This window comes from Talpa europaea, assembly GCF_964194135.1.
Source record: "Talpa europaea genome assembly, chromosome: 6".
Classification (NCBI taxonomy): domain Eukaryota; kingdom Metazoa; phylum Chordata; class Mammalia; order Eulipotyphla; family Talpidae; genus Talpa; species Talpa europaea.
This window is the reverse complement of record NC_140072.1, coordinates 87,990,175-88,013,929: the sequence shown is the minus strand read 5'-3', so window position 1 is coordinate 88,013,929 and position 23,755 is coordinate 87,990,175.

Here is a 23,755-nt window from a genome sequence, read left to right as displayed (position 1 = left end):
TAACGAGAGTAATGAAGAAAAACACTGCAGGCCCTACAACACTCCTTTGTATGTCAAGTACAATAAAACATCTTTCTGTGGACTTTGCTACATCAGATTACACTCCTGGAGGCTATGATGAAATGGAAAGTAGGAGAAAATAGGGCCTCCCTGGTGGCGCAGGCGGTTGAGTGCCCCACTGTAGAGTTGTCCTCAGCCTCTGCAGCACGGGGGGTGGGGGGTGGGGTGGGGTGGGGTGGGGGGGTTCGATTCCCGGCCGGCCAGCGAGAATCCCACATGGCGCAGCAGACCTCTCCTGTCTCGCTGTCTGCTCCCCTCAGCAGTGTGCTTCGGTCTGTCTGCCTGCCTGTTCTGTTCTCCGCTCTGTCTCTGGTGAAGCCTCTCACCCTCCTGCACATCTGGTCTGTACCCCACTTCTTGTATAAATAAATAAATCTTAAAAAAAAAGAAAGTAGGAGAAAATACTGACAAACTATCCTTTCTCTCAAGTAAATTGTTTGTGTGGTGGGGGTGGAGGAAAGGATTCCTTTGCAAAAACTCCCATAACCTGAACTCTACTTTTTAAAAAAAAATCATATTATTTTTGGGCCTCCCCAGTGGCGCAGAGGTTGAGTGCTGAGCTGTGAGGCTGCCTGCAGCCTCCGCAGGGCCAGTTCGATTCCCTGCTGCCTGCGAGGGTCCCACATGGCGCACAGACCTCTCCTGCTGCACCCGCTGCTACCCTCAGCAGTGTCCTCTGTCTGTATGCCTGTTCTGCTCCCCGCTCTGGCTCTGGTGAATTCTCTCACCCTCCCGCGCTTCTGACTGTACGCAGTGCTTGTATAAATAAATAAATAAATCTTTTGAAAAAATCATATTATTTTTTATTAAAGTCATATTGATTTACAATACTGTATATGATTTAGAAGAATAGGTTCACACTTCTTCAGATGTATGTTACCACGCCACACCAACCACCAAAGCCCCTATAATCTAAACTGAACTTTGGAAACAGGCCACAGACCCATGGCCAGCTTCCATGGAGTGCAGATTGAAAATTCTTATGTAGAAGAATAGACTGCTTGTTTTCAGAAGAAAGGCGGGAAAAGTGCCTAGAACCACACCCACTAATGAAATCAACAATTTCCAGAGGGCTTGCCCATAAAGTGGTGCCTGCTTGACTGGACAGAGAAAGCATGACTGTTGACCCACCCAACTTGATGTCATCCTGTGCCAAGGGCAAGCAGAACCTTAAAACCATTTTATGGGACCGATTTAATCCTCTTACTTCCCTCCTTACAGCCCAAACTGAAATGCTAACTTTGACCTTCCTCTATTGCTCTTGCTTTCGGCTCTCCCCACCACTGCAGCAAAAGAAAGCTGGATCTCTTCCAGGAATAGCTTCAGTTTTGCTCAGATGAAAGGCATCATGCCAGGGTGAGGCAATCTTATTATTAATCAACCTTGATTTGCAGAAGATGACACAGTCGCAGGGTCTGTGCTTTAAGTACCCTTTCAACTGTGATGAAAGTCAAGCATTACTTAGCTAGGTTCTAAGTAGACACTAAATCATGCTAAAGGCTGGCCACTTCAGCGCTAGGGGCCGGAGCTGAAAACAATGTGCTATTGGTAAGCTGCAGTCAATTCTGTCAATTTGAACACCCTGAACACCTGAACACCTTCTCATGCTTAAACAGCTATGAGTTGCTGTCAGGAAGCTTGGAGTTCTTGGAATGTAGCTGGGCTCATTCTGTCCAATTTGGCTTTAAGGGCTTTTAATTTGTTTTAAACAGTCAAGGCTGAGGAGACAAAGATGCCGAAAATGTGCACATCTAAGCTCTTGGGAAACATTTCTAGTTTAACAAGTTGTAAAGCACATTGCGCATCTTATCTGATGACTTACATGAAATGTCCTGCCCAGTTCTCCCAGGCCGTTCCAGGGCCATTGATCCAAAGAGGAGTGGATGCTTCCTCTTTCCTTAGTACCCCTAGTATATATTTTTACATCTATTCATAATATCCCACTTATTTTCACACATAATTAGTGTCAATTTTGTCCTTTTAGAATTGCTTTGCTTTGTTTCCAACTAGAAATTTAAGACACATACACAAGGAGCTCATTAGTTTATTTTTATTTTGAAATATTGAAATATCTTACTTGTTTATTCAACTGAGAAATGGAAAGACCAGGGATTCTACTGTCAAGTGGATCAGAATTCAGGCTCCAGTTTGGACGCTGTGAGCTGTGTAATTCTGAACTATTTGCTTAACCTCTTTGAACTTGTTTTCCTCACTTGTAAAGTTGGAAAATTATAATAATACCTGTACAAAGTAAAGATTCAATGTGATAAGATATTCAGCTGCCAAGCACCGTATATCCAAGATTCTCAGTAAATAGTGGCCACTAGCAGAAATAGCAGGAATAGTAGCAGCATAGTATGATGTCTTCCTGTGAAAGGTTATTTATTGACAAAAAGAATCACATCACATATTTTTCAAGTATGTCTCAGCAAAAGTATTATAAATCTTGAATCCAAATCTTTGTCAGATATTATATGGTTCTGCACCACCCATAAGGATAATATTAAATATAAAAGATGACAATATATGTCTATACAAGATATAACTTTAAAGTAATAAAAAAAAAAGCTTCATGCACAGTTTATGGAATTTTGTCTTAATACTTCTAGTTATTTCTTAAATAGTTATTGCCATGTGAATTATTAGTGTTAGCAGCATAATTCATTAATCACTTGCATTTCATATTTTTGATTCACTAAGTACCTTAAAACTGATTTGTGGGCAATTAAATATACTTTTATATTTCTAAATTTCATATTCCATTAAAAAGAACTTTAATTTAAATGTACTGATATGCCATAAAGTATTCTACTTGCACTCAGTTTTATAGCTATCAAAAATTGCTGTGGTGTATAAATCGAGCTTTGCTTTTTGATGCCAGTGCTCTTTTCTCCAGAGCTTATTCTTCTGGAATATCTAGCAATGTTAGAGTGTTTCCAAAACTGCACTGATATCTTTTCTAAAAGAGACCTCTAGTATTGCAGATGGAGTGAGATGGGAGTGAATGGGTTTTCTAAATTTGAGCTGCACTTCTTGGCAGATTTGTAAGAAGGAGGGCTAGAGCATGGTAAAGATGAAATAAAGATGGGAGGTGATCACAGAAGCCCATGGGAAATGTGTGAAGCTTGTTCTCTGAGCTGTTACCATGTAGAACCAAGTGCCTTGTTAAGGGTAGAGAGCCATTAGTGGCTTTATCATTTTCAAGCCTAACTGGACAGCTGATTTGTTAACTAAGGCAAAGATATCTTAGGGAAAACTACAATTCATTTGATAACTGTTGAGCTGGAAATAATTTTAAAGGGCATTTTGTTCAGCCTCCTTCAGAGAAAACTGGAGTCAAGATAAATGGAATTATCTTATGCCTTGAGTTGAAGTCACAGTGATGATTTTTCAGGAGATTCTCAAAGATGATACTATCAGTTAGAGTAATTGATATTATTTAAGTAAAGAGGAAGCTAAGAGATGATCTCATCACAATTAAAATGATTCCAGTATATAAGTGAAGTCAATAATCAATGAAACATATAACATGTAACTATTTTATTAAACAAGTTTGACTTAAGAAGAGATAAGACAGTTTTTTCTTTATCACTATTCTCTTTTAAACTCTCTGTTTTAAAGAGCTTTTCCTCTTTCTATCTACCTCTAGATGAAACCTTAGGAAATAATCATAGTTCTTCCAGTCTGGACTAGTCCAGTATAATACCCATATAATTACAAACTCTACTTCAATGTAAAATATCCCCCCTCCTCCACCTCATGTTGGTAGAAAAAAATACTTCTCTTTTTTTCCAGAGATAAGGAGTGGATAAAGCATAGAATGGTCTAGATGACATGATTATGATCTGTTGTTGGTGTTTCCTGAATTAGTAGATGCCAAGGTTTCTTTGTGACTTTTTGGTGGGCTGCCGAGTGGGTTCTGAGACACCCTCCCTATATCACTGGTCCTTTCTTTCCTACAGTCCCTCCTCTGGCTGTAACAACACTCACTGAACCAGTGAACCCCTGGGAGTGAGTGGTAGGTTAATGATGGATCAACCTATTTTGGATTGTTTAACACGTGTCCAACAATTCATTAGGATGTGAGGATATGCACCTGAAACTGACACAGTGATATAGGTTAATTATATCTTGGTAAAATTGGGGAAGGGAGAAGAGTGAGTTTAATATCCTGTTACACTCACAGATGGCCTGAGGCTGTACTCCCATCATATTCCTGTGGTAGAGAATTCTAAAACTGTCCCTGCAAGATCCCCAGGCCCTGGTATTCTATCAAACACTAATCTAGGTTCTGTTGTAAAAACACATTGCAGATGGGAAAAAAGGCTACTAGAGATTATCCTAATAGACCCAGTGTGCTCACATAAACTCTTAAAACCAGAAAAAGAAGGTAGACTAGTCACTCAAAGAGATGCAACAGAAGAGAAAAACAAGAGGCACTGGATAGAAAGGAAGGTCAGAGAGTTCAAAGCATAAGAAGGACTTGACTAGCCATTGTTGGCTTTTAAGCTGAAGGAAGGAGGCCATGAGCCAAGGAATGAGGAAGTCTCCAAAAGCTGAGAATGACCATTAAGACAACAGCCACCAGGAAATAGGGATGTCAGTCCTACAAACACAGGAACTGAGTTCTGCCAACAATCCGAATGAACTCAACAGCAGCCTCTTCCCCAGAGCCTTCCAATAAAATCCCAGCTGACCTTGGATTTGCCTTGTGAGACTCAACAGAGAAAACTGCCAAGCCTGGATTTCTTACCTACCGAACTGCAGAATTGTGTGATACTAAATGAATCTTGTTTAAACTACTAAGTCTGTGGTAATTTGTTATAACAGCAATAAGAAACTACTGCACACCTTTACCCAACGTCACTGGTCACATACTTCTAGGACCTCTGACCCACTTCCTCCCCATAGCTGGAAGTGACAAGGATGTGGTCCCTTTTACTGGATGTGTTTGGAGAGGTGAAAAAGAGAGTGGAGGGCCTCCCCAGGTGGCACAGGTGGTTGAGCACTGCGCTGTGAAGCTGACCCCAGCCTCATCAGTGCTGGTTCAATCCTGGCTGGCGAGGATCCCACATGGCACAGCAGACCTCTCCTGTCGCGCCCGCTGCTCCCCTCAGTGGTGTATTTCGTCAATCTGGCTGTTCTGTTCCCAGCTCTGTCTCTGGTGACTCCTCTCACCCTCCTGCGCATCTGGCCTGTACCCCAGTTCTTGTATAAATAAATAAATAAATCTTTAAAAAAGAAAAAGAGAGTGGAAAATCTGATACACCTTAAATCCACAGCAGTATGTAGCCATGATACAGCATTATCTATATTTTTCTATTTAAAAACAACAACTTGCTGCACCTTCTTGAGTTCTTAAAACAAAACATAAAATTTACATGTTCAAAACTGTCCCTTTTCTTGTTTGATTTGCTTGCTAAGGATGATGCTCCTTGCTGCCTCTTTTACTTCCTCTCTAATGAAGTGCTGTATCAGTGGCAGAAGAAAGAAATGGCTTTCTTTGAAGGGAATTTGATCAAGATGCTCAGAATTTTAGAGGAAAAGAGCTAGGATTGCATGAGAAGATCAATGGATTGTAGAAAGAATTCCTACTAATAAAAGATTACCTGAGATATGATTTCATGCCTAGACTATGTTCTCCAGCCTGAGGCCCTTAAATGATAACCTGGCAGCATTCTAGGTAGAAATGAGCATTTAATCTAAAAACCACAGAGTGTGTGCTTTTTTGTATCACACCAGACCCACGTATGCTTTGAGCCTTGTGCCTCTGTTGTGTATATCGGAAAAATAAAACCACCCTTTTGCTCTACAGCCTCTAAGTCCTTTGAATGAGGACCAGTCCCCACACTCCCCAAGGAGCAGGTTGTTTTTGTTTGGTCAGTAATCCATGGGTACATGCTGATAAGCCAGTTTGGCTGGAAGAGGGCAACCTTTTCAAAGCTTTGTTATTCTCTGTTTTGCACTAATTAGTAACACTATGATTACCCCCCACCCCTACCCTAGACGTGTGGAATGCAGAAATAGATTACAAAGGCATTTGAAAGTGGCTAGGAAGCTAAAATTCAATTCGTTAAACACAAAATGTTAGCATTTCAAAGAAAATATGTGAAGATTTTATAGTTGCTAATTTCCAGCTAACAATGTGAGGTGATACTAAAACACTATTCAAGGCATGGGGGGTGGGGTGTGTGTGTGGAAAATCCTCTTCTCTGCTTGCACCTGAAATACTAGTTTCATAGCTACACAAAAGATGTGTGAACCCAGACTGTCTGTAGCTGCATATCTGAATTAAACACCCCCCCCCCCCCCCCCCCCGCCATTTAACTATAAGGACAACAATGGAAAATACTGCAAGATGGAAGATATTAACTGAAAATGCTAAGGAGAAAGAAGTCTGAAGATAAGGCATTCAAATGAAAGTTAGAAATAGGAGTAAAAAAAGAACAATCGTGGCCTTTTGATTATATCATTCAGTGATTATAATTTGGCCACCCATGTCGTAAAATCTCCACAAAGAGCTTTTGTAAAAAATAAAGATGGAAACAATGAAGTAATCTTGTTTCTTGTTACTGGCCTTTATAATTTGAGATTGTTCCCCCAAGTGTGCTATTGAATGTCTTGCCCAGCAAAATTTTCTATTACTTAAACTATGGGATTATTACTATTACCTCTGGGAATCTTTTTGAGAATAATAGCCTTTATTATTAGGAATGCTTTTTGAAGGTCAGCCAAATTTTCTCATTATTCAACTGAATCCAAGATTTTGGCTATAATTTTCCTGACCACCCCCAAACACTAAAAATAGTATATTTCCAAAGAAATACTGGTTGAATGGATATGACTAGATGAATGAATGGCTGAATAGATAAGTTATTCTCTAGTCTGTCTTTGATCCCTCAATTTCCTTTTTTGAAGGTCTTTGGGAGGATAGGTTTTGGGGGGTGAAGAAGATAAAAAAGGCACCTCCATGCCTACCTGTTCTCTTCAACTTGGATCCTGTTGGGCACACAATTTGGAACAGCAGTAGTGTATAGTTTGTTATAGCAGTCATAACTGTACCACAAATTGGGTGACAAATAATATAAATTGATAGTCTCACACATCTGGAAGCTAGCAGGGTTGCCCAATTGTGAGGGTCCTGAGGATCTGTGCCATGATTCTTCCCTAGTCTTTGGCTTATGAATACGCAGCCAAGATCTCTGTCTTCATTTTCACATGGAGTTCTCCTTGTGTACGTGTTTGTGTCCAAATTTCCCCTTTATAAGGGCACCAGAACTGTGAGACGATCAGTTTCTATTAGTTACCTGACTTCAGAATAATCTCATTTTAGTGTAACTAATCATACTTGTAACCCTATTTCCAAATACATTCTCATTCTTAGGTGCAGAGTGTTAGAACTTCAACAATGATTTTTTAGGGGGCAGGGACAGAATTCAACTCATACCAGACAGGGGTTATTCTTGATATCTCCTTCTTCCTTGCTTTCCCATCTCTAGTCACCAAAATAGTCTGTTTTACCTTCTAATTATTTTTTTTAAAGACTTTATGCATACAAAAACTGGGGTACAGACCAGAGGTTATGAGGCATGAGAGGATTCACCAGAGACAGATTGGGGAACAGAACAGGCAGATTGACTGAAATACACTGCTGAGGGGAGCAGCGGGTGAGTCAGGAGAGGTCTGCTGTGCCATGTGGGTCTCCTCCCTGGCCTGGGATCAAACTCATGTCTCAGTGGCTGCAGATAGCTCCATAGGTTGCATCTTAACCCCTTGCACCACCAGGGAGGCCCACCTTCAAATTATTTTTAAAATACCATACAACTTCTTCATCTACACTGTCACTTCTTTAGTTCAAGTTATCACAAAATCATGTCTTGATTGCATTAATGGCCCCCTAATTTATCTTTATGGTTTAAATTTTGCCATGTTTCAATCTATTTTCCACATTCTATACAAAGCGATCTATTAAAAAAAAATATGATGTTAGTCACCTCTTAAATCTCTCAATGGATTTGTGTTAATCCTATGAAACAGGTCCTGTATCTCACCAAACTCATTTCCTGACCTGTAAATTTTCATTTGCTGCTTTCCATTCATATTAGATCTTCTTTCAGTTTCTTCGGTATGCTAACCTCCAACCTATCTCAGAACCTTTGCATATATTGCTTCCCTTCCTGGGATGCAAGGCTCTTTTTCCAGACTTAGGTAACTCCTTCTTACCCTTCTGGTTTTAGCTCTGACATCATTTCTTTCAAGAAGACTTTCTTACTTCCCCCAAACAGTTTAAGTTTTTAATTACCATTATTTACTTTCATGGCACATTGTAAACCACCTTTTCAGTGCTTAACCAAAAATCTAATTGATTGATTTCCCGGTAGGTTTAATTTCTCTGCCTTAGAGTATATATTTCTGTATTCTTCCCCCCAGATTTGTATGTTGAAACCTAACTCCTAATATGATGTATTTGGAGCTGGGGCCTTGGGTAGTGGTTGGATCACAAAGGTAGAACCTTTATGAATAGGATTAGTTCCCTCATAAAAGAAGCCAGGGAGCTCCCTTGTCCCTTCTGCCCTGCATGTAAGGACACAGAGAAGACAGCTATTTTTGAACCAGAAATCAAGTCCTCATCAGACAATGAATCTGCTGGCACCTTAACCTTGGACTGCTCAGCTTTAAGAAATGTGGTATATACACTTCTGTTGTTTATAAGCCGCCCACTGTACATTAGTTTTTTATGGAAGTCTGAATGGACTAAAACATTTTCCTATTAGACTTGAAACTCCCTAATGGCTTCAACTTTCAAATCCTGAACCTGCTTATCTTTTTCTGTCAAGACTTGCAGGATGCTCCCTTTTATCTTTTTGGTCACCCAAGTTTCACCACACAGATTCTACAGGAAGTGTATGAGCCTAGCCTAGGACTGCTGGAAATCACCTCTTCAATTCTATGACTGACTTATCATGTCTCTGCCTCTCCCCACACGCCCCAGATAACTAGCAGTCTGCATACCCACAGTAAAATTGGATTCTATCATCTCATTAGCCTGTGTGTGGAAGCACACCTCCCTGAAAAGCCCCTCCCAAAAGCCTGGGATGCCCAGTTGGCTCAGCTTGACCAGGAGGAAGAAAACCTGAGTACCTGTTATGTTGTAAAATCCCAGGGAGGAAGAGAAAAGGGAAAGGGATGATTAGGGATATTGCCTCATTTACTCACCTGTAAAAGTGTTCAGCAGCTCAATGAATGTTTGTTAAATGAGGAAATTAAGAAGTGACAAAACAATATTTAGAGCCAAAAATAGCCATATAGAAAATTCAGGAGTTCATTGTGAAACAGGACTCGGTTAGAGAGGAGAGCTATGGTTTCTGGGCCATCCACTCCCTACATCTCCACCAAACACATGAGTGTTTTGAAGGGAATGGTTTGATCTTTCATAATCAACAGACTTTACTTCCCACTTCAAACTTCACAAAGAAACTAACCTGTAACTGGAAGCTCTTTGACAGAAACTGTAGCTGTGGAGCTGGGGACAGCTCAGTGGAAGGCACTCATTCAGTTACCTCCCCATGTCAAACCTCCACCAGCACTGTGGTGGAAATTTCTAACCTATCACAGAGCTTGTTGCTGAGAACCCTACAACCTATTGCTGATGTTGTACCTAAAATGAACAGACACTGCCCCAAGGAACTCAAGCAGCCCAGATGCACAGGCAAGAGGGAGTTTATTGCAGACTCAAGTCCGGGCTCACAGCACCTACCGGCCCAGCGGCAGATATCGAGAGCCCCAAACTGGGGGAACAGGAAGGTATTTATAGGGTTATAAGCAGGCTTAAAATTTAAAACAGGTGGTGGATGCTCATTGGTTACAAGAAGGCATTTTTCGTCCTCGGCGGGCGTGACCTGAAATTCAAATTGATTGGCCAGGGACACTGTAGTCCCTTTATCTGGTTGCCTCCTTATCATTGGACCACCAGGGTGGTCTGAGACTGTTGATGAGGTGAAGATGAGACACATTACAGGAATGTTACATCATCTCCAGGCAAACGAGACTTACAACTCAAAATGGCAACTATACACAAAATGGCAATGCTATGATTAAACACAAATAGCTAGGTTCCACAGCTGACTAATCCTCAGGGAAGTTTCTTCCCACATAAAAAAAGGTACAAATGTGTTGTGCCCCCCCCCCCCACCAAAAAAAGATGGGAACTGGACAAATTACTGATTCCTACTGAGCTGCTTCCTCATCTTTAACTACCTTCAAGGATTATTAATTGAGCCAGTGAAATGATATTAACTCTGGTTCCTGAGTTGCTGAGGAGAGGAAGTGTGGTAAAGGCCTGAAGCACCTTCAGGAGCCCTTCAGGCAGGAAGGGGGCGGGGATCCCACAGCTGTGTAAAATAGGGGAATTCCCCAGGGTAGGGGAGGCGCTTCCATTTTCAACTGAAAAGATCCACTGCAAAATGGATTATGTCCAGATTTTGCTATTGAAAAATTTTAAAAAATACAACCAAGCACAGTGTGGCAATCCTGCAAAACTCCAATTTTCTTGAAAGAATAAATAAATACCTCCTATATGCTGATAATTCGTTGTTGTTTCCAAGAGTATGCCTGAAACTAAGATCTTTTCATTGGTCGTTGTGTGCACTGCCCTTGTTGGCAAGGCTGTTGAATCAAAAGCTTCTTTTTTTTTTTTTAAATTCAAACTCTGTACTATTTACTGATTTGCAAGAAGGTACATTCAGAACCTTTGCCTCCTTCCCAAGAGGGTGTCTCAGAAGTAGGCAGCTGCATAAACACACAGTTCAGTTAACTGACATTGGGGATTGATGATGTGTGGTACACATGCATTTTTAATCTTGTTTAAAAAATAAGTCCTCTCCACAAGAATAAAGGATTATGATGAGCCATACACCTGCAGGGAACACTGTGACCCAACTTGACAAAAAAAACAAGGTGCTCTTGCATAATCGCAGGTCAGCGGCCTCCATGGGAGAGAGCATTTCAGAGATGTGGATGGACGAGAGCCCGTTGTTATTGTTTCACTTAAAGGACAGTAACTGAGCATTAGCAAGGAAAAATAACTACTCCATTGTTCCTTTATGCAGACATGGGCCATTTATTACAAATTTAACCAGCCCCGCTAACAACCTGCTCAGCAGAGCCAAATAAGAATAAGCTTCAGTTGCCCAAGGCTTTCATTTGAATAAATTTGATCCTGTGGCTGATGCAGGCAAATTCTTAACACACATTTTGTGCTATTCCCTTCCCTTTAAAAACAGCTTCTCCTAAGTCCCCACTTCTTCATTCGTTGGAGGCTTGGTGATTTTTAGTTAGTCGTCCTCTCTTGATTTAAGGCTTTTGACGGCAGTGACCAATATGTCTGCCTTGGTATCCAAGAACACTTTTTCATTAATTGGTCCCATTTAATAAGAGGACTTAAATTTACCACTACCCTCTCCTTGCTGAATTCTTGCTGTCAATTTTCTAAATAACCAGCATTGGCAGCATTAGTGGGATTTTATTTTACTATCACTGTTTCCTCAAAAACAGTTTAAAAATATATCAAAAGTGGGCCTCCCCAGTGGCTCAGGGGGTTAAGATGCAACCTATGAAACTGTCTGCAGACTCTGCAGCATGAGTTTGATCCCTGGCCAGGGAGCTACCCACATGGTACCCCAGACCTCTCCTGACTTGCCTGCTTCTCCCTTCAGCAGTGTCTTTCAGTCAGTCTGTCTGTTCTGTTCCCCACTCTGTCTCTGGTGAATCCTCTCACCCCCAACACCTCTGGCCTATACCCCAGCTCTTGTATGCATAAATAAATAAATCTTTAAATATATATATATATATATATCAAAAGTTTTGGAAATTGGCATACCTTTAAACTAGGAAGTCTAAAAATTACAAGGAATGGGATAATTCAGAGATTCATTCTAAGACAGCTATAACAAAATTCAATGCAAGCTGGTCCAGCTACTATGGAAAAGAAGAGTAAGAAGAGGAGAAGAACAACAATAGAATACTTTTTTACCCATAAAGAAAGGTGAAATGTTGCCATTTTTAGCAAAATGAAAAGTTCGAGGGGATTATGTGTAGTAAAACAAGTCAGAATAATAAAGCAAATATTGGACATTTACATAATGGACACTGGGACAAAACAAAACACTTCTAAAAAAGAGGTGTCTTTAATAAAAGTAGCAGCCTTCTGAGGTTGAGAGAGATAGGTAATTGGTGAAGGAAACTCTATGGAGTGTACCTTAGGGGGTGGGGGGAAGCAAATATTGTTTAAAAATGAACAATGATGTAAAAAATTTAAAAAAAGAAAAAGGATGAGGGAGAAATGGCCGAAGGAGCATAATGGATGGTGGAGCAGGGGAAAGTTTTGGGGTACCTCTTAGTAAGTGGGAAGCAATGGTCCTTTTTCTTCAACAACCTCTGCCAATATCTAGAATTTCAAATGATAGCCTGAAATAGCTGTTGCCTAAGGAAACAAGTTAATAGTGCTCTAAAACTAATATATATATATATATAAAATGATTTAAATTCATTATTGAGAAACCTATAATAGAAATAAAGTAAAAGGATGTAAAGGGAGATTAATTTGGTATTTGGAGACAAATAAGAAAAGTAAGTCATAAAATATATGATATGGTCTACAATTCCATTTTTTTTTAAGTATGTATGGGATATGGGCACTATGGTATTTCTCTGTGGGTGATAGGATTATGAGTTATTTTTATTTTCTTCTTTTTGTTTATCATTATTTTGTGATTACTCTAAAATGAACATTTAATGTTTATATAAATAAGAAAAATCCACATTTTTGTTTGTTTAGTTTGCACAAATACTTCATTAGAAGTATACTTTCAAATACTAGCATTGGTCCGAATATTTTAGTCTCTGAAGTCAGTCCAGCTCTGCTCTGCCTTCTCCATTTACCCAAAGACCACTGCTTTGATTCTCTGAGATACCCTTTCCCCTTCAGAAAAACTTGATCACCTAGCTTTATATAGCTCTGCATCAGAAGGCAAACTATTTGAAAAACTGGACCTTGATGCCGAAAGGTGCAAATTTATTTTTATTTTTTTAAAATATATGTATTTTTAAAGATTTATTTGTTTATGCATATAAGAACTGGGGTACGGGCCAGATGTGTGGGGGGTGAGAGGATTCACCAGAAACAGAGTGGGGAACAGAACAGGCAGACTGACTGAAAGACAAGCTGAGGGGTGCAGTTAGGAGAGGTCTGCTGCACCATGTGGCTTGCTCCCTGGCCTCCTGGGATAGACCTGGAGCTGTAGAGTCTGCAGAGAGCCTCATAGGTTGTGTCTTAACCCCTTGTGCCACCAGGGAGGCCAAAAGGCGCAAGTTTAAATTTAAGTCAATTTGACTCAAGGTTTACTTTGTGCTTTATGCAGAGAGTCATTAAACATGTATTTTCATTCACTATTTGTTGGGAGGTTATCTTATGCAAGAATTTGCAAGTCTAAATAAGTCAAGATTCCCATATCAAAGAGAAATCTCTTCTCTTGTGCTGTGGCTACTTTGTGTTCCAGGAACAAAGCTAAGATCAAGGGAGATGCTTTACACACACACACATACACACACACACACACACACACACACACACGAAGATGTATATCTGTATCTGTATCTTCATCCAGGTAGGCAGCTACACAGGTAAAGAGGTAGGTAACTAAATAGAACAGAAAGTTAATGATCTCTATTAATCAGCATTTTGTATTGAATAATCTTTGGTGGGTATCTTAATTTTTTTCTTTAGTTAATTTTGCTTTTCAAGTTCAAACACATTTAGAATATTTCTTTGCTTATCTCTGAGAATAGGATGAAAGGGTGCTTAGTAGGTCTGACAGAAATACATGTGGCACGTGTTTCTGAGAATCACAGGAAGTGATATAAAGTAAGATTTTTTGCAATAGGTTGTAAATATTTTAGATGAGGCCAAGTGAGTTTGAAATCTTTGCATTTAGCTCTTTTATTGATCCCTCTACTCACTCAAGAATGCTCTATATTATCTGGATGAGAACTGACATATTTTGTCAAACCATTTAATATCATTCTCTGCTTACTGATGAGCAGCTTGCATTTTAGGTTTTCCCCCATATTTTTATTATAAGCAGTCACTGCTTTGTTGAGTTATAGTTTTCCTAATTACCTAAATTGTTTTTAGCTAATGAATTAGGTTCTCAAGCAAATGCAATAATATATAGTATAATCTAACCTAATTGAAGAACATGGTATATCAAGTAGAGGGAAAGACCTCTGTCTGAGTCTGAGACACTGGAATCCAGTTATCACTTTAAAAGGCAGGGTCTGGCTATATGAACCTGGCTAAAGCACAGATCTTCTGAGTCTCCAACTCTTTATAAAACCACAAAGTTGTCATTAGATGATCTCTAAGCTTCCCTTTGACTTTAAAAACCTTTGCATTGGAATTAGATAGAAACTATTTCAAATAATTTAACATCATTTTCAAATTAATGCCTAGAGCAACAGCAATCTTCTTATGGAACAAAAGTCCCTCAGTGTAAAATGCTCTTCTCCTTTCTGCCTCCCCAAAGCCAGGAGACGCAACTTCTGTAGCTCCCTTTAGCTTCCTCAGCAGAATGTGTGTTTGAAGTATGAACTCATAAAATAAAACACAGGGACTTGAAATGAAGCTTTTCACAAATAATGATTTATCAAACCACCTAAATGGAGTGGTAGGTTTTCTCCCAGCAGTGCTTTCTCCCTTCTTCCTTTCAGTGAGTTGTAAATTCCAGACTGCCTGTGCTGCTTTTATTTGGCCTGGGAAGTTCTCCTCCAATAACTCAGCCCTGGTGATGTATCTCGTAGGCACAGCTTTTGCAGAAATTACTTAATAAATCAGTGTTGACATACATTTTTATTCCCCTGGTTGTGCATTAAGATCCTTTACAGCCTTTAGGTTTATTTCTTTTGAGGACATTGATCTTAGAGAAAGGGTGACTTTAAATTCAAATAAGCATTAAGCTGATGCTTTTACAATGGTAAAGCATATACTCATTATGTCTGGACTTTTTCAATATGTGATAGAATAATGTTACTTTCCTCAAAAGGCACTGTCATGATCTTGTTTATGTCACCACCATCCTTACATAGGAACTGCATTTGTCTTCATTATATGTATGTTAGTATATGACACATTCAAGCAAGAGATGGTTACTTGTATTATTAGATAACTATCACATGTAATACTCCAAAGCTGCTAACTTGAACAAAGTGTAATAAATACTAGGTGGTCTTCAACAGTAGTTCCCCCACTCCTGCAAATCATTGGGTGAAACTAGAAAATTTAAAAATGATATTTTATACTTATAAAACACAATCTTCAAATGTTATGGTGAATATACCGTTATAAGATTAATCTCCATGTCAGTTTGAAGAGAAAAAGAATTAACATTGTTGTATAAAGATCAAAAAGATGTTATAGATGTTGTTTGGTCATTTACTGCAGGTTTTAAGTATGGCAGGAAAAGACCGAATCTTGTTGGTTATAGTAATTATTGTTATCCTTTTATCAGATTCCTTATTTCTGTGCCATTTATCTAGCCATCAATCCTGTCGAGCACCTACTAATATAAGACACTATGATAATAACTGTGATTCTGCATCCAATTCCAGGACATGTTTTTTTTTGCCACACTAATTAGGTGTCATACAACTCAACTCAATTGTGACACTTTCTACCTGGAGATGGCTCAATTCTACAAGGCCGCTTATCACCATACCTTCTCTCCCCTTTAGACAACAATTGCAAGGCTAGGTTGTCACTTCTGCTTCTTACCAACCAGCTATATGGATTGGAGGTTCTCAGAATCTCCATCATGTTTGATTAATTTGTTAGAGGGACTCTCAGAAATCAGACAAACATTTTAATTATTAGATCACAGGTTTATTATGAAGGGATGCAACTCAGGAACAACCAGAGGGAAGAAATGAATAGGACAAAATAAGTGAAAAAAGAGGTTTGAACTCCATGTCTTTTCCAACCTGCCACTCTTCCAGCACCTTCATGCTCCCCACAACACACATTTCACTGATCCTGTCTTTTTATGTCTTTATGGTGGCTTCATTACATAGGTGTGGCTGATGAAGACATTGACATTGATGATTATATTCAAACTCCAGCTTTTCTGAAGGTCCTCAAATGGGACTAAAAGTTCCAACCTCTAATCACATGATTGTCTCCATTGACAACTAGCCCCTACCCTTAGTTGCTTTGTAAAAGTCACCTAGTTAACATAACAAAAGGTACCTACCTATCTTGTTCTCCTCACAGGAAACTTCAGGGTTTTAGAAATTCTGTGCCAGAACCAAGAACAAAACCAATACATATATATATATATATATATATATTTTATAAATGAAGGCACAATAACCAGTATGTCCTGTGTTCAAGGCACTGTTATAAACACATTACAACTACTAATTGAATTATCTTTGCCACAAACCTTAGAGTTAGAAAATATTATCATTCTTATTTCAGAGATGAAGAAACTTAAACACAGCTATTAAGTAACTTGCTCAAGCTCATCCTGTCGTAAAAGATTTGAACCCAGGGAATCTATGGCCAGAGTTAATGCTTTTAGCCATTCACTCTTCGTGCTGCCTTCCAACCACCATGGGTGTGTTTGGCAATTGACTGCAGATCTTAAGAACAGAGAAGACCAAGTCCTGTCAGTTGTAGGGAATATTGTTATTCACTATTATTAGACGTTATTGTGTTTCCGTGAGACTGCAGTACAGTAGATTGTGCCTAGATACCTAAAACCCACAGCTAAGTGTGAACAATGCCATAGGAGAAATGAAATCCAAATTCTGGAATCATGCAAAGGAAGGAGGGATGAAGGAATGATGGTTATCAGATGACTAATAATTGTGATATTATGGAAAATTGGTCTTTTTCTCAAAAAAATCTCCTGAATATCTATTAAATTTATATTTATACACATAATTTGTAAATTTGTATACATAATTTACGTTAAATTATGATATTTACACGTATTATGCCACTTGATGATAGATTGCCTACTCACTATAGAATATACTTTGAAAGCGTATTCTTCAGTGATGTGAACTTATTAATATCTTGTTTTCCTTCGCTATTAATTATGATTTTTTTTCTAATTCATCTAAGTTTTCCATGCATTGGAAATGACTACATTTACATTTTGGTTTATGGCTATAATTGTACAAGGGCTATAAACTCACCCTGAATCTAATCTTGCTTGGTAAAAAGCAAGTCTAAGTGACTTAAATGCATAACTGTCAGAATTAATTAGAATGTTTTCTGAAAGATCATGAAATGCCATTCATGCCTTTTAAAATACTCATAATTTTAAGGTTCCATTTTATGAGTCTTGTCTCCTCCTGGAGTGATATTTTCACTTCTCTGAATTCCTATAATTCTTTCAGCAAATGTTTTTGCTCTTGATTATATCTTTTATTACGTTCCCTGGTTTTCTAATTAGTTTGTCATCATCATGAGTGTTACCATCTCAAGAAGTGAACGTATATTCTCTTTCTCAGTATAAGACTGCATGTGTAGGAATGTGAATGAATGAATACCATGGATCTGACTTGTTGGTGATGGTCGATGATTTGCTATATTGCTATTTATTCTGTATTCTGTTTCCTTTTATCTGTGACTTTGATGTATCACTTAAGCTCTCATTTTTCCACAAATAACTGGAGAGGAGTATCTGTCTAGACAAATTGTTCTCAGTCTTGACTACACATTGGAAACATGATATGGGCTCCCATCTCCTGAGATTTTTATTTCATAGATGTGAACAGTGGGGTTTTAAACAGCTCCATAGTTTATTCTATTGAGAAGCTGAGGTGCAGAAGAACTTGTTTAGAGAATTTCAGAAATGTCGATGATATAACTACAGTCCACTGTATGCTCACCACTACCCCCCACCCACTCTTCTCCAAATTCTGTTTTCCCTTAGTCCACCCACTCCTTTGAGTTGCCTCTGGTGTTGTCCGGCATTTTTTTTTTTAATTCCTGCTTTATAATCTTCTCTGATCCTTTCCCTGCCACAAATATGACAGTACGAACATGCCAATATGAGTATTTTGCTTTCATGCTAAAATCTCTCAACTATAAAATTGAGTGTCAGCTTTTTCTTTTTTTTTTTATGATTTATTTATTTATGCATACAAGAACCGGAGTATAGGCCAGAGGTGCATAGGGGTGGGGGTGAGAGAATTCACAGAGACAGAGTAGGTAACAGAGCAGGCAGACTGACTGAAATACACTGTGTGAGGGGAGCAGTGGGCAAGACAGGAGAGATCTGCTGCGCTGTGTGGGTAGCTCCCTGTCTGGCCTGGGATTGAACTCGTGCTGCAGTGACTGTGGATAGCTTCACAATGCTGTGCTTAACACCTTGCACCACCAGGGGGGCCCTGAGTGTAAGCTTTATAGAGTGTCCTACAGGAACCAACATAGTATTCGCCTTGCGACAGCAATAACCTCATTCTCCAGTACATGTCCCCTTGCACATTTTTCTTTACCTGTGATGTTCCATGTCTCTGTTCTTGTGCACATATTGTTCTATCTGCCCAGGATGATTCCCTCTTCATCCTTCCTCACTCTGCACTCATGAATCACCCACTCATCATCCTTGAATCCGCAAGATGTCACACCTGTCAGGAATCTTTTAGACTTGTGTCATCAGACTTGATTTCTCCTCCTCTATGCTAAGTATGTGTTTTATGAGAACATCATTACTCTTCTCATACTGTGCTATTATTACTTATTTGCACATCTAATGTTTGAGGGCGGAAATTTTGACTTATGCCTCATGTTTTCTTAGCACATGGTACCAAAACTTGCACAGAATAAGAAAATATTTTGTGGGCCTCCCCGGTGGCGCAGCGGTTGAGCGCTGGGTTGCGAAGCTGCCCGCGGCCCGGTTCAATCCCCGGCTGCTCCCCGGCCATTGGAGGAGGGTCCCACATGGCGCGCAGACCTCTCCTGCCGCCCGCTGCTCCCCTCAGCAGTGTACTTCGGTCCTTCTGCCTGTTCTGCTCCCCGCTCTGGCTCTGGTGAATTCTCTCACCCTCCCGCGCTTCTGACTGTACCCAGTGCATGTATAAACAAACAAACAAACAAACAAATAAATAAATAAAAACATGCCTCTATAAAAAAAAACTAAAAAAAAAAAAAAAAGAAAATATTTTGTGAGTCCTAAAAATAAGTACAAATATACTTGGATTTAAAAAGAAAAAAAACTCATGCAGCAGGCAGACTTTTCAAATCAAATTTTTATAAGATAATTTTAAACAAATCTAAGAAACATTACTACTGAAGATTTTGAAAAGTTAATTGACTCCCTAATTTTCTTTCATATAAATTTGTGTTATATATGTTACCCAGATTACTATTAAATAGATATTTATTGAACTCACTGTATTTGTTGCAGTGCTGTGGATGTACTCAAGGAGTTCAGTGAGAAGTAGAGTTCAAAAAGCAATTGCTATGGTAGGATGATCAATGCTATGCTAGAGATAAGCATAGACTTACCTCTGGGTCAATTGACCTCATCTTGGGGATATTCTCAGATAATAACTGAGAATTTACCCTTTTCTGTCTCATGCAAAAAAGCATAGACAAATGCAAATTAAAAAAAAGGAATATTATTCTCATACTCTCAGGTGAATTCTTTTAAAGTATATAATTTACAAACCTTATACTTCATTATGAGTAATAAATTCCTTGTGCTATATTATAGAGCAAATTGCAACATGAGTGTATCATATTACCTTTTTGAGAGGGAGTAGGGAAACCACTTCTTTTGTGTTTTTATACTACACTTAGTCATACTCAAATTTCGATTATATATAGTCTTTAAATAATATATTCATGCATATTATAACTAAGAGAAAGCTTGGGCTTTTAATGAATTGGTTAGAACTCAAATTTAACTGAGTTCCCCAATGTAGGGTGAGAGGATAGTTATAATTTTATTTCTTTGATGCCAATCCTATCTTCTGCTTCCATTTGTTTTAGTCAGTCTGACTTTCTGAAACAGGAATATGCCTAATACATTTTTTTTATCATCACTGAGCCTCAACACATTTCCTTTTTGTCCCCCTAAAACAGCACAAGTGATTGATGATCCAAGATGTGATGATAATTTAAAATGGAAACTAAAATATAAATTTAAAAAGCTGCATTACTCAGAATAAATGAGCTGAGGTCATTACATTGAGGTGATTTGACTTAATCTGTAAAGTACATCAGTTGTGACTTTAGTACTATTAGTCTCAAAGGGCAAATTGGACACACATGTGACTTAGCAAACACTTTGTACAAGAGTTCCTAGCTCAATATAAAATGTCACCACATCATAAAGATAAAAATTCTAGTAAAAATTACAAAAAAAGAACATGCATATTGTTGAAATGATACATAATCTTGTATATAAGATATAAAATCTTGTATATAAGATTCTATGAGACTCATAGAATGCTAGAACCTCAGACTTCCCGAACTCTTGTTTCTGTGTACATTCACAGGAAAACAATCTAAAGAAGACTATGTATGATTAATGGGTCTAATCTTTTGGAAACCGACTTATAATGGGTCTCAGTGTAATAGAAGGTCCTGTCTTGGTTATTGAACAAGATTTCTTTTCTGAAATTTATTTATATATGTGTACATATTTGGTACATATATATGTATAGACATAAATTTATGGTTTTGAAACTCATTTGCAACTGTTTTGGACATTATTCACTAGATATGCTAACCAGAGGGTTTAAAGCTATTTTCTAACCACTATAATATCATTGTACTCCTTAAATCAAACAAAACCTATAAAACTATTGCTGTCAGAAATTTAATAACCTTCTTAATTCTACCTGACCCCATTATAAGTATTTCATTAGGCTGACATCTATAGAGTTCTTCATATTCCATAATCCTGATGGGCCTAAAAAATACTCTGCAATGCACCTCTAATTCTATTGGAAACATTGACTGCTAAGCAGAATATATATATTTTTTTCATGAGTCTTTTGACCTACCTATATAAACAAATTAAAATATTTCTCTTAACCAAAATTATTCTGAAGATAACTTATGTTACTTTTAAGGTATGAAGTCAATTTCTTTTTATTTATTTTTTTTAAGATTTATTGATTGATTGTTTGATTGATTGATTTATACAAGAACCGGGGTACAAGCCAGATGCACGGAAGGGTGAGAGGATTCACCAGAGACAGAGCGGGGAACAGAACAGGTAGACTGATGAAATACACTGCTGAGAGGAGCAGCGGGCGAGACAGGAGAAGTCTGCAGCACCATGTGGGACCCTCGCCAGCCGGCCGGGATCTAATCAGCGCTGCAGAGGCTGTGGATAGCTTCACAGCGCAGCGCTCAACCACCTGCACCACCAGGGGAGGCCCTCTTTTTTTTTTTTTTAACAAAGGTAAATGTAACAAGCTACTCATGAAAATAGAATGTAATCTCCTTGAGAAAAAGCACAATTTCTTTTACTCTATTTCATATTCCTCTATTTCATATTATCTTATTAAAAATATTTGATGAATTTTTGACTGCATAGTTAAGAATAGCATAGGCCCAATTTATGATTGTGAACCTGCAGGTAAGACTGTGATTGGAAGTCTGTATATAATCTTGAAACATACATTTTGTTGATTTGTTCCTATTTTGAGATTCTCCATTGCTTTTTATGATTTTTGTGCCTTATTTTCCCATCTATCATAGTAGTGAACCGTGACTTGTATGTAAGTTGAATGTTGATCTGGAAGCAGTGTTCTGTAGGAGCTGTTATCTTGATCAAACCTATAAAGTTGAATTTAATTACCTTTTTGGGGGGGGGGATTCCTAAATCAACTGATTTGGTATAAGTAATACAAAATTGACTTTTAATCATTTAAACCAAATTAAAACTGTACTTTTGAAGTTTTTAGTCATTGTCCCTCTAATATAAGCCCTAAATGGGGGTCTGGTTTTAGAGAGAGACATAAGAGTAAGGTATTACTCACCCTTTCCTAGCAAAATGAATGTTGTCCCTCTTTGGCACTGAGGTCCCAGTTTCTCTCCCTGCAGACTCTTGATCTCCTCTGCCAGTTATTTTTAACTAGCATACAGTCCAAAACTTTTACCACAGGCTATATCTGTTGCTGTTAAGTGACAGATTTAGCTATGGAGATCAATAATTGTCAATAGTGAGTGATGTCCCCTTCTCCTCATTCATTCAGCACCTGCGTTATGTCAGGCCCGTGCTAAGTATGGACTTACAAGTTTAGGCAAAAACAGAGAGGGTCCTGTCTTCATGGAACTTACTGTCAAGTGCGAAAAAGAGACATTAATCAAATACCAGATACACAAATGTAATGCAATGTTATAAATGCTAAGAAAGTGGTTACTTGGTTCAATGAGAAGTTTACTAGAAAATTTGACCTCAGAGAAGGTCAACCAATCTTGAGAATGGAATCAAGATTTGGAGAACAGGATCCCAAACCAAAAAAATCAAGAAGGAAATAGAAATGGAAATCTAGGCAATGGAGGCTTAACCTCCTTCTTCATCTTCACTCTTAGATATTTGGTTTCTATTATCAGGATAATTGAGACAAAAATATTATGAGGAGTCATTATTAAATAGTTTCTTCAATATTCAGAGCCTGAGTATTCTTTACACAATTGTGCCTGCCTGCAAAAAGCAGCAAGACTCTAAAAATGTAACAGCTGACATTCAAGCATATGATGCAAAGGTCACCCTTATCACATTTCTGTGTTTGCTCTTTAGATGAGGTCCAACCTGCTGAGTTTGCTTTAGGACAATTTCTGTTCTAGTTCATGAATACATGCATACCACTGGGAGCTGGTGGTTTCTGCAGCACTCGAGTGCACTTCTGCTTACCTAAGATAATTCTGAGTTCACTGGCCTCCAGACATGTATGACCTGCCACTAATTACCCATGGCTCTTCTCTACTTTTTTTTAACTACCCACTGCCCCAAAGAGATCTGACTGCTCTTTGACAGTATGGCATAATGCCTTGGCTAATTCTTGATGCCTTGCTGTTTTGTTGATTTTTCATTGTCATTCAGATTGTGTTTTCTTATGAAAATACTGTGTCTGTGGTTGAGTCAACAGGAACAGTTAGGAGAAAGCAAATGGGATTTTTAGCACCTGAGAATACTGGAGACTAATGTTGCCAAAGTGTTTTTCTTTCTTTTGTACACAGCTCCCTGCCTGTGACAGACAGCAGAGGCCAGCATTGACCAACCTTTACAAAGCATGCCTTTAAAAAACTGACAAGAGCCAATTTCATCAATAAGCCAGAAACAAAGGTCATAGAACTAGAACATCTAAATAGAGGAAACATCGGAGGTTAAGATGTGTCGCTAGATGGCAGTGTTTCTGAAGTTCCTCTGAAGAGCCATATTTGGTGTGATAATTGGTGTTTTGTTGAAAAGCAGAATAATAAAAACAGCTAATATTTATCAAGGTCTTATTATGTACTAAGCAGTACAGTAAATATTTTATCTTCCCTCATGTTCACACCAACATGGTAAGATAGGCAAAATAATTATCATCCTTTAACAGATGAAAGAATGGAGGCTTAAAATAGTTAATTAATAGCAGTAGGAGCCAAGAACCTGACTAGGTTTTT